The sequence below is a fragment of the Sceloporus occidentalis genome, unplaced genomic scaffold, assembly GCF_023333645.1.
Source record: "Sceloporus occidentalis isolate IW3139 unplaced genomic scaffold, rSceOcc1.0.p SCAF_4, whole genome shotgun sequence".
Classification (NCBI taxonomy): Eukaryota; Metazoa; Chordata; class Lepidosauria; order Squamata; family Phrynosomatidae; genus Sceloporus; species Sceloporus occidentalis.
Genome location: NW_028316984.1, coordinates 146299833 through 146313162, shown reverse-complemented (window position 1 = coordinate 146313162; position 13330 = coordinate 146299833).

Sequence of the window (13330 nt, the reverse complement as noted above, 5' to 3'; positions counted from 1 at the left end):
GCTGAGCTGCCTCATAGGCCTGGCGGACAAAGTCCATTAATATTTCATACAATTCACTTCCTGAGAAGAATGGGCTAAGTGGGGATAATTGAGAGCAAGAGGAGAGCGAGGGGACAGGATTCCATTCTGTTCCCCCTGAAATAAGCTGTCACACACTACTGATGATGCATTTCTGACATGTACTGCACGTTCCTGTAGAATTTAGAGACATAGCTGTGCTCATCTGGAAAATCAATAGGCAAAGGGATCTTGTAGCATCTTTCAAACAAACCCGTTAAGTCTCAAGGGTGCTACAAGATCCATTTGCATACTGTACATATACCTCAGTTGATGAAGTAAATGCATTCCTGGGCATGATCTCTTTAATAGAAAATTTGGTACCAGAGGCAGAAATAGCATGGAAAGAATAGAGATAGATTCCTACACCTCAAAAAAGAAGAGGACTTCAAAATGTTTTAGCAAACTATTTAGTCAAAACTGACTGTATGTGTGTGTGTGTGTGTGTGTGTATGTATATATATATATATATATATATATATATATATATATATATATATATGGACCTTCTGGAGATCACTTGAAAGTTTTTTCCAGAATGTACCCAATGATTACTTTTCATCATCTAGTTAGTCCCAGTTTGTTTATTAATCTAGGCCTAATTCCTTCAAAGACATCTCTTTCTGAAACAGGTGTGTGTACGTACACTAGTTCACCAGTGTGGGTAATCCTCCACTGACAGAGATCACAACTGTTCTATATCTCCTTTATATTTCTAGTTACTGTGGCCAATTCATCATCTAATGGCCAATTTTAATGTGATGAGCCCTTCTGTAGTTAGATAGGCTACTCCTTGGATGGGACATAAGCAATTGGCCACTGGGAGTCTGTGACCATACTTGAAACCTTACCGATTTGGTAAAACTGACCAGAGTTTATGCTCCAGTCACATAGGCCTGTTACAGACTGCCAAAATAAAGCTGCTTCAGGTCTCTTTGGAGGTATGCTATTTAAATGATGCATGAGTCCTAAGAGTCCGGAGGTCGCGCCAAAGCCACACTCCATTCCTAAGCACTGGAGTGCAGCTTTGGTGCAGCTTCCGGATTCTTAGGGTGCATGCATCATTTAAACAGCATACAGCCAAAGAGACCCGAAGCAGCTTTATTTTGGCAGTCTGGAACAGGCCATAATCTTTATCAGCTCTAAGATGGCTGATGACTCCTCTGTCAGAGGGCAGGTAAACCTGCTTTGGGTTTTAGTCTAAATATATATATTTTAAAATTGTCCAAAGTGCTGAACTTGTTTGAGTACCTTGGATAGCTCCTTTCAAGTTCAGACGGAAGCCTGGAGTGGATTCACTGCTCTACTAACATGAAAACCACCTGCCACTGCCTCCTCCAATGTGATTGCAAAGTGGGACTTCGTGAAGAATCTCTCTCTCTCTCTCTCATTACTCTGTCCATATAATTGCTTCGAGCTCCAATTGATGCATGTTATAAATACATAAAGCAGTGGGATATAAATACATAAACAAGATAGAACGTTGGTCTATTTTATAGTGAAGTACTATACTTGTAACTGCTACATTTTAAGAAGAATACTGACAGACTGGCTTAGACTGGAGAAAAGATTATTTAAATAGAGACATGTTAGTAGTCTTCAAACATCTGAAGAGCTTTCATGTAGAAGATGACACAGACTTGTTCTCAGTGGAAGAGAACTACAGTAATAGGCATTAATAGCAGAGATATTATAAGAAAGTTCCTAATGATAAAAACTGGTTGAAAGTAGAACAGACTGCCTCAGACATTAATGCACTCTCTTTCACGTTTAAAGAGAGGTTGGAGTTGGACTATGCAGTGGACTTTGTCCCTTGCTGCTCTTGTGTGATTTCATCTCATTTCCAAACTATGGCAATTATAAGACGAACCTATCATGACAAGATTTGCCTTCCTCTGAGGCTGAAAGAGCATGACCTGTCTAAGGTCACCCAGTAGGTATCCATGGCTGAACAACAATTTGAACCTTGTTCTCCAGTGTTTTAGTGCTTATATCACTACATCACACTGGTTGTCTACTTTGTCCATCACTAGCCAGAAATGGTTACTTGAATTCAAACTACTGCTTCATATTTTGGGACATAAAATTAAAGTTGGGAACAATATTGCAGGCATTCAAAATTTGGTTAATTCCAGTTACATTCTGCAGTCCTCCCTCCGAATTCATGGGGGATCCATTCTGGACTCCCCCCCCCCCCCGAATTTGCAAATTTGTGTATATTCAAGTCCTATAGCTTTGAATACCTGCATGCTCCTGTGTGTGGCCATGTGCATATGTCATGGGTGCGTGACCATTAACTTTAATGAAGGTCACCCCTCCGTGAATAATCAAAACTGGAGATCTCAAGTCCGTGTAAATGGAGGGGCGACTGTAGCTGAAATGTGTCATTTTGAAGTCATATTTTATGTGAAAGTTAATCTCAAATTTTGAAATTGCTCTCTCTCTCTCTGTTTCTTTCTGTCTCTCTCTTCTTGCTGACATCTCTTGATTCTTTTTGGTTTAGTAAATATAAAAATCTTGTAAACTATCATGTTCATTTTCTGCCAGATACTAATCATCACTGCATGCTATCAGTCAAATGTTTAATACCATATGTCAGTCACATATTAATAATAATAATAATAATAATAATAATACAATTTATTCCTATTTCCCGCCTCTCCCTGTGGATCGAGGCAGGATTACAACAAGCAAATTATTCCAACAATAAAAACATATCAAATATATTCAATAAAAACAATAGCATATTATCAATATAATAAGTTTAATAAAATACAATTAACTTTCATAAAACATATAGTACTAATGGAGGTGGGATATTTTACAGCAAATTTGGTGGATAGGCTCGCCGGAAGAGATCTGTCTTGAGTGCCTTCTTGAAGGCATCTAAGGTGATAATAAGGCAGAGCTCTTCCGGCAAGTCGTTCCATAACTTGGGGGCTATGGCAGAAAATGCTCTGTGGGAATGTGTTGTTAACCTAGTTTTTGCACACTCTAATAATTTCTTCCCAGATGTCCTGAGAGTATGGGGCAAAATGTGTAGGGAGAGGCATTCCCTCAAGTAACTTGGGTCCAAGCCATATAGGGCTTTAAAGGTAATAATCAATACTTTGTATTGGGCCCAGAAGCTGATTGGCAGCCAGTGAAAAGATTTTAATATTGGTGTTATGTGGTCAAACCTAGATGTCCGGTGACCAATTTGGCTGCAGCATTTTGAACCAATTGAAGCTTCTGAACTTGGTACAAAGGTAGCCCTATGTAGAGCGCATTACAGAAATCTAAACGAGAGGTTACCAGTGCAAGTACCACTGCTTCAAGGTCCTTTTGGTCCAGTATTAAATACTGAAGACAAATCTAGTTGGACAGCTATTATGCCAATTACATATATGTAATCACAGCAAATACTTACCTAACATGAGATGATCCAGAGAACATTTGACAACATCACTTGAAGTGGAAAGAATTTGTATGAGCAAAATACTTCCATTTTTACATAATACACACTGTACATTACTGTGACCAGCATAATGGTAAAAATATTGGTTGCTTTTATTCTACTGTCCTGCTGTACCAGATCCAATATAAAGAAATATGGATAAATTAAGACAGAATATCCTTCAACATCCTAGTTGGACAGTAAAGAAGCAGTGCCAAAAAACTTCTTCACAAATACACTGCAAATATTAGTATTGGAACAAAAACCACTAGGAAGCAATACTGATAACGAACAGCAGACTAGTATAGCAGACAAACATAGGCCTATGTCTTCAGAGTCTGTTATAATCTGAACTACGATTTGCATTCCCTGCAGATACAGAGCATAACATGCTGCAACTGTCCTTCAGGCTGTTTTGCAAAAAGGTCTTGCTCTTACTGCACTCTTTTCTAACAAACTGGCTTGTCTACCGATGACCTTCACTCATTGCTCTGTCAAAATGAATAACTGTTACACACACACTAAATAATTCAGCAGCCTTTCTAAAGAGAGTGAAGTCATTGCAATTTCTTACTGTTGGACTGAAAGCCACTGTAAAGCCCATGTAAACTTGCTTCATTATCCTTAATAGTTTAGATAAATTGCCAGTTCTTTCAAAATTGGATCTATCAGAAACAAAACCCTGACATTCATATTGTCTCTAACAGATGCCTTAAATATTTTTTTTCTTATAGTAGAAAGTAAATATGGTGGGTGTTCACCTCTTTTTTAGTGACACATTTAGATAATGGCATTTAGATGACACATTTTAGTGACACATTTAGATGAAGGTAGGAAAATGATTCTTTTCACATAAAATTTGCTGCTTAAGTGACAATGTCCCAACAAAGCCCACAGTATGCAACCCTGGATTGTCTACTGGATTCACTAGGTGGGCAGAACATTTGGTTGTTGCATATCCGCCACCTGTTCTTTCTTGAATGCTGGCTCTCCTTGATTGTCAATTCAGAAGGTCTGAAGAAGGTGAAAAATTCCTCAGGCATCTTGTGAGGTTATTACAAGAATGGATACGATTTGGTACAATTAATACAGCAAAGGTATATGGGCAAAACCTCATCTGGATGTTGATATTACACTCATAGCATGGCCCTAAGTATGCTCATTCAGATATGTCTTCCTAAGTCTAATGGGCTTCACTGTCTAGAAGAGCAAGGGCAGGCCAAGCCACAGCTAAATATGCAGTTGAAAAAGAGCCATAAAGGTGATGGGCATTGTGCATCTCACCATTTTCTAGTATAATAGTGAATTTTCTGCTAAGAGCCCAAGAATCCATGCACAAGGATTATACAGAGCTCTATTAGGTCTAGATCCTGAGTTCTATGAATGCTTGATGATTTTATTTGATCTGTATCTTAAAACAAAGTGGCCTGATCTGCACTTCTTGGACTAATACATGAATCAGGATGCATTTATTTTTCATTTTTAGAAAAAGTTCTCTGAATTTTGCAAATAGTTCTTGGCTGAGAAATGCTATCCAAATGCATGTACAAACACAACATTTTGGATAAAATGCATGCTAAAAGGAATATTTTAGGTCAAATGTTCATAAAAGGTATATCTAGCATGATGAATGTGAATTTCTGATAGTATGTTTTTTAAAAAAGCAAGTTGCAGATTCATATGGAAACTGGACAGGACTAAATGGAAAATTAACTAGAAACAGAGAACTCTTTCCCAGAGCTTGGAAACGTTACCTTTTTGAACCATACATCTCAGAATTCCACAGTCACTTTGTCCCACATTGGGGAGCTGTAGTCCAAAAAATACAGTAACTTTTCTGAGCTCTGACTTTATCCTTTCTGTGAATAGTTCAGTTAGAAAATCTAAAATATATAAATGAAGCAGGAAAAGCATGGCTCTCCATGTTCTTGGTCTGCAGATCTCTGTGCCCAGAATATCTCTGAAGGATCATGGGAACTGCAGTGCAATAACATCTAGAAGGACAGAAGTTGATTACCCATGATAAATGGGGATATATACCATGGGATAACATTAAGGGATGGTTGCCCATTAGAAAGCAAATCTAAGAAACAAATCACAGAAACATATTGCAAAATACCACTGCACATTATTTCCTTGTGCACTCCAGACTCTGTCATTCATTTGTTCCTTTGCTCCATTTCACATTACTGGTTACTCATTATCTGGTGAACTCTGGAATCCCTCCCCAGTGTTTTTCCTGTGCCACCTTTTGGTGTCTGACTACCACTCCCTTTCCTTCTGCTTGGGTAATTTGACACTCAGGGCAATTAACCTGATGGGTGCCAACAGAGTAGAAAAACAAGTAAGCCAATATATTTCCTAGTATTCCTTAGAAGCAAAGCTGACATTGCAATATAAAGGCAACATGGAAATACAGTACATCCAATAACCAGATAGAAAAATGTGCAATTTGCAAAGAGTAATCAGCACTGAAGATCAGACTGACATGTCACTCACGCCACAATCCTCATCAACCCCACTCACTCAGCATGGCCAATGAAAAGGAATCATGGGATGTATAGTCCAAAATATCAAGAAAAAGAATGTTTCTCCACCCATGTCTTACAACAGTGCTTCTCAGACTGTAGGGTGGGACCCCTGAGGGATTCGATAGTTGCACAAGGATGGTGTAAGAAAAATCAGTCTGGAAGTACAGCAAATATGAAAAATATGGGCAAGCATACATGCATCTGTGTACATGCACGGTTGAGGATTGACTGGCCCCTGCAAATGTGGCACTAAGCATCTTCTCCCATTATGCCTTCTTCCAATCGCAGATATAGCCAAAAACAAAAACAGTGTGTGAGAGAAAGGTGTTATGACTAGGACGCTATCTGTGAGGTAAATTAAAATATGCACACCACAATTTTTTTTCATATACTATGTTGGGGGACACTCTGCATAAAAAAATGGAACTAGGGTCACGTGGGTAAAACGTCTGAGAACCCCTACATTATAAGAAGCAAAGAACTGTAGTTGAAAACAACAGTCCCAGGTCAAGATTGCCCCCTTCTCTTTATTGCAGTCTGCAGATGACACCAAATTAGGAGGAGTGGCTAATACTCCTGAGGACAGGATCAAACTTCAGAATGAAAGCTAACAAAATGAATTTCAACACAGAGAAATGTAAGGTACTGCACTTATGGTGGAAAAATGAAATGAACAGATATAGGATGGGTGACACCTGGATGAAAGAGACTACGTGTGAAAGGGATCTGAGAGTGCAAGTAGACCACAAGTTGAACATGAGTCAACAGTGCGATGCGGCAGCTAACAAGGCCAATGCGATTTTAGGCTGCATCAATAGAAGTATAGTGTCTAGATCAAGGGAAGTAATAGTCCCACTCTATTCTGCTTTGGTCAGGCCCCACCTGGAATATTGTGTCCAGTTCTGAGCACCACAATTTTAAAAGGATGTTGAGAAACTGGAGTGTGTCCAAAGGAGGGCGACCAAAATGGTGAAGGGCCTGGAAACCATGTCCTATGAGGAACGACATAGGGAGTTGGGGATGTTTAGCCTGGAGAAGAGAAGGTTAAGAGGTGATATGGTAGCCCTGTTTAAATACTTGAAAGGATGTCACATTGAGGAGGGAGCAAGCTTGTTTTCTGCTGCTCCAGAGACTAGGACCCAGAGCAATGGATGCAAGCTCCAGGAAAAGAGCTTCTACCTCAACATTAGGAGGAGCTTCCTGACAGTAAGGGCTGTCCGACAGTGGAACACACTCCCTCAGAGTGTAGTGGAATCTCCTTCCTTAGAGCAGTGGTTCCCAACCTTCCTAATGCCACTGCCCTTTAATACAGTTCCTCATGTTGTGGTGACCCAAAACCATGAAATTATTTTCGTTTCTACTTCATAACTGTAATTAAATAGGTGTTTTCCAATGGTCTTAGGCGACCCCCATGAAAGGGTCATTCGACCCCCAAAGGGGTCCTGACCCACAGGTTGGGAACCACTGCCTTAGAGGTTTTTAAACAGAGGCTGGATGGCCATCTGTCGGGGATGCTTTGATTTAGATTTCCTGCATGGCAGGGGGTTGGACTGGATGGCCCTTGCGGTCTCTTCCAACTCTATGATTCTAGGGGACCTAAATACCCTAAAACCAGAACATGTCTGATCTTGGAAGCTAAGCATGGTCAGATCTGGTATGTGGATGAAAGATTGCCAATTAATACCAGATGCTGTTGGCTATATTTCAGAAGAAGGAACTACTAAACCCATCTTTGAGTATTCCTTGCTATGAAATTAATGCGGGTCATAAAAAAAATCAACAGGTGACTTGTATATGTGCCTTCAAGTCACCTGTTGACTTATGACTCTGTTAATTTCATAGCAAGGAATACCCTAAGATGGTTTTGCCAGTTCCTTCCTCTGAAATATAGCCAACACACAGAGTGTCCCTTACCTCACATTCTGATGTCATGGTGAGCATTTCCTGCCAGTGGCAGCCATTGATTGATATGCATCATGGGTGGGGAGAATGAAGAATGATGATGTCAGGGTGTAAAGTAAAGTTGTGTTACACAAAAAAGAAATAGCTCAGTTCAGAGCTTGGGCAAGTTAACTATTTGGACAACAGCTCCCAGAAGGTAGAGGGTAGTAGAAAGAGAGGAAAATCACATGCCAGGTGGATAGACTCAATCAGGAAGATCTATGCAGATGGCAAGGTCCCACTGTATTCAATTAAGCATTACTGGACATTTTTCTTAGTCACAGTATGAGGAAACAGAGATAGGGGCCAGGGAGGGACACTGTTCCATTCTCTCCAAGTGGCAATAAAGGAGTCTTCTTGATTTCTAACTACTGGATAACACCTGTGGTGTTCACCCCACTGCCTGGTCAGCATGGACAATTGATATGGAAAGTCAAGCTATGTAATGGGGCCAGTATTTATTCTTGATAAGAATTTGTGTCATTCTGCAGAAAGAGCAAACAAAGAAAGAGTTAAGAGAGAGAAGCAGTACACAAATGAGTTGACTTTAGATAAGCCAGCATGCTGGACTTTCTGATTCCTCCCTTATTAAGAGGTATGCTTTATCAGAAGTTTATGTTTTGGATGTTGTCACTGTGTTTCTTCTTGCAACCCTAATCTTGCCAATAATGCTGGTAGCTTGCAGGGCTTTGTTGGACAGTTCTGCTTTGTGTATCAGATTGGGATGCTGACTATGCTTAAGGGGCAGAGATCTCAAACAGCCCCTGAATTCCTGGTATTTTTGATGCAGTATCTTATGTCAGGGGGTGGGCAGACTTCAGACTCCTGGGATCTGCTTTTCTGTTTTTCTTTTAAAAAAAACCTCAGGGCACACCACTTGAGCAGTAAAACAGTGGCAGATTTGTTGGTGGTAGATAAAAATTAAGCAGGATTACAAAAAGAGCTATCTCCAGGCACAGAGTTTGGGAAAAGAATTTGTTTTTGGTATGCAAACTGAATCTGCCATTCCTTTTACAGAAAAATCTGTTCTTCATTTCCTACCCACTCCTGAGGTTTCATTCAGCCCAATTTAGCTGGGGAAATAATTTTGCTATTCTTCTTGTTAAACAGTTATGAGTCAATAATGGTAACTGGCCTACTGAAAAGTGCCCAGGGATCTGTGAGCAGACCAATTTAGCTTCCCATCCCATTTTAGCTCATCATTTTGTAAGAATGCTCCTGGTGCTACTTTTTTAAAATTACAATCATGCCTCTTGAGATCAAAGCCCTTTAATATGGAAAAATAGTTAACTTGGGAGTAATAAGAGCTTGCTTTGTGCTAGGTACTGTAACTTGGGCACTATCTACCTTGTAGGTTAGTTCTAAGGATAAAATGGGAGAGGGATGTACCATGTGGAGCTCCTTTGTGAGAAAGGATAGGATAGGATAAAGTTAGTATTTTAGAAATGACATTGTGATATCTTCCTTATTGTAACTCTTCTAATCCTTTGCTGAGTGTAGGAGAAAATCTTCCATTTCAACTTTCTTAATTGTAACTTCTTGCCTTGTTTTCTAGATAAGTCTATAGAATAATGAGGCTGACTAAATTAAATAATAAATTACATTGTTTTTGTGACCTGTCAATTTGACCACTAAATTAGGCCATAGTTGTAAAATAGATCCAAGATTAGGGATGCAGCCTGTGTTAGGTGGGGTTGCACTCCCACTGAAAACATAAGTTTGCAGTTTTGGGGGTACTCCTGGATTCAGCTCTGAGCCTGGAGGTCCAGGTATTAGAGGTAACCAGGAGTGCTTTTGCACAGTTAAAACTAGTACGCTAACTACGGCTGTTCCTGGAGAAGTCAGATCTGGCCATAATGGTACATGCCTTGGTTACATCCCATTTGGATTACTGTAATACACTGTACATGGGGCTGCCTTTGAAAAGTGCTCAGATACTTCAGCTGGTCTGGACAGCTGCGGCCAGGTTGTTAGCTGGCGGTGGCTACAGGGAGCACGCAACTTCCTTGTTGCAACAGCTCCATTGGTCTGTTTCTGGGCACAATTTAAAGTGCTGGTTTTTACCTATAAAGCCCTGTACGGCTTGGGTCCAAGGAAGGACCATATCTCCCTTTAGGGATCCCACTAGGACACTGAGATCATCTGGAGAGGCCCTCCTCTCTGTCTGACCACCCTCTCAGGCTTGTTTGGTGGGAACAAGAGAGAGGACCTTTTCAGTGGCTTGCTCCCAAGCTCTGGAACTCCCTCCCTAGAGAAGCCAGGGGCGCACCATCCCTACTTTCCTTTCAGTAGCAGATAAAACTTTTTTTTATTCCACCAGGCTTTCTCACACTGACATGGGTGCTGTATAAGGTTATAGAAGAGTTTTATATAGAGTTTTAATGGGCCCGAACAGACAGACCAAAATAAAGCTGCTTTGTGTAACTATGGAGGCACGCTGTTTTAATGACACATTCATCTAAAGAGGCGAGAAGCTGCACCAAAGCTGTGTTCTAGTCCTTAGGATTGGAGCGTGGCTTTGGCGTGGCTTCTGGCCTTTTAGGATGCATGCAGCATTTAAACAGCATACCTCCAAAGTGACCCGAAGCAGCTTTATTTTGGCCTGTCTGTTTGGGCCCTAAGTTTTAGATTTTAATATGCAATGTTTTTAACTTGTTTAATTATTTTTAAATTTTGTATTTTTAATGTCTTGCATTGTTTTAACTTGGATCGCTTTAAATTTTGTTGGCTGCCTTGAGTCCCTATACTGGGAGGAAGGTGGGATATAAATAAATAAACAAACAAATAAATACAATCACAACATGTGCTTTCCATCGTCATTCCCTGGCATCACCTGTTAAAATATTCCTGGAGCATAACTGGAAAAGCCTGATGCTTTGGAAAGTCACTGCCAATCATAATGGCAGAAAGTATTGGCTACAATAAGGTTGGGAATCCTATGAGCCTGTAGATGTTGTTCCATTGCAAGTCTCTCCAGTTCCTAGCCAGCACAGTCCATGGTGAGGAATTCTGCAAGTTGCAATCCAGCCACATCTGGAGGGTCACAGGATCCTCATTCCTGGACACGAGAGACCAAATGTGACTGAATATAAAGTACCTTATTAATTCCTACAGACATGGAAACTTTCTGTGAAATGAGGATATATCATACTAATTACAATAAAAATGTTCCCACAAGATTCCAGCTGTTTGCTCCAATCCTTAAGACAATTATATGGGTGCATATTGAAAAGTTCCTACTCAGAGAACAGCACAACAGAGATCTTGTAACACAAATTAGTTACACAAAAACATTGTTTTGAAGTGTGATAAGGACTATACCATTTTTAATGTAGCGCTTTCAAACCATTTTGATTTTTATGTGAACATCCTCAAGCTCAGAGATATTCCCACCCACCTTTTTTTATGTTTGCTTTAGCACTGTGGCATCTATCTGCTGGGGAAGCACAAGGTACAAGTTTCAACCAGTATAAGTGACTGGTCCCTCCCTCTTTACTTCAGCATCAAATCCAAATTTGGACAAGCCAAATTTGGAGAATTCCTCCTGGACAGAAGGTTGAAATACAGGACAGGTCCTGGAAAAGGCGGACCCAGTCTGGACACCCTGGTCATGGCAGGGAGTTGGACTAGATGGCCCTTGAGGTCTCTTCCAAGTCAGTGTGATCAGACATCCTCCTTTTCCAGGACATGCCCTACCTTTCAACCTCCTGCCCAGAAAGAATTCCAAAAGGTCCTCCATCTTGAGCATGACTAAGAAGCATGAATTTACATTTCTACAAGTGTTTTTGGGTTTTATTTGGTCATCTCCTCCATTTCAGTCTTCTGTCCAGGAGGAAGTCCAAAATGTCCTCCATTCTGAGCCTTGGAAAGAAGCATGAATTTAGATTTCTAAGAGAGTGTTTGGCTTTTATTTGATCATGTCCTCCATTTCAACTTCCTGTCCAGGAGAAATTCTGAAACACTCTTCATTCTGAATGTAGTTAAGAAGCATGATATTATTGTTACAGTGGACCCTTGTTATACGCTGGGGTTTGCTTCCAAGATCCCCGTGGATAACAAAATCCGTGGATGCTCAAGTCCCATTAAATATAATGAAATAGCAAAATAGTGTCCCTGATAAACACTGGAAAATCAAGGTTTGATATTTGAAATTTATACTTTTTTTGAACATTTTCAAACCGTGGGTGCTTGAATCTGGGTATTAAAAAATCTGTGTATAAGAAGGGCTGACTGTATTATTATTATTATTATATTTATTTATATCCCACCCTTTTTCCAAAACTAGGGCTCAGGGCAGCTTACAATATTTTTAAAAGCATACAAAAACTGTACATTAGAATAGATTTAAATTATTCCAATATTCAAACAAATTGCATGTTAAAAGAATAAAATACAGTTAAAAGGGTACAAATGTTTAAAACAAGGCAACAATGTAGACTCCTAAGAGAGTTTTTGGTTTTTATTGGGTCACCTCCTCCATTTCAAGCTTCTGCCCAAGAGCAAGCCCCAAATGTCCTCCATTCTGAGCCCAGGTGAAAAGCATGTCCTTCCATTTCTGAAGAGAGCGTCTGGCTTTTCTTTGGCCATCTTCTTCTCCCTTTCAGCCTTCTTCTGCCCAGGAGGGGCCCGAAATGTCTTCCACTCTGAGCCAAGGCAAGGATCAGGAATTGACATTTCTACCAAGCCTTTAGGCTTTTCTTTGGCCATGCTGCCCTCCCTTTCAACCTTCTGCCCAGGAGGAAGTTCAAACTGTCTTCCACTCTGAGCCTAAGAAGGGAGAGTGCTTTTGGCTCTGGGCCCCACAACCAACTCCAGCTCCCAGAATTCCATAGCAAAGAGCCAGACAAAGAGTTAAAGCGGGGCCAACCCGGTTTATCTCTCCAGTGTGGATGCAGCCGTGGAGGCCCCACCTGGCGAGGAGGGCGGAAGCCGGAGTTAAAGCAGTCCCTCCTCCTCCTCCTCCTCCTCCTCCTCCTGGCTGCCGCTGAGTCAGTTTCACCTGAAACTCCAGGAGAGGCAGGCACTAGTCGGGACTGAGTCCCCTCCAGGAGGAGGAAGAGGGAGAGAGAGACCCAGGCAGAGAAGGCATTAAAGCCCCAGGGCGGAGAGGGAGAGGGAGAGGGAGAGGGAGAGGGAGAGGGAGGGAAGCCCCAGCAGCACCTTTCCCCAGCCCCAGGGGCTCAGGAAGCCCAAGAAGGCAGAGGAGGAAGGGCCAGCTCCCTGGCTTTGCCCTGCGAAGACTTGGGAGCGGAGAAAGCGCTTGAGCCCGAAAGAAAGAAGGAAGGAAGGAGCCTCGTCTGGAGGGGCATTTGGGAGGAAGAAGAGCAGGAGGAGGCTGCTCAAGCCTCTTTCTCATTTCATAGTT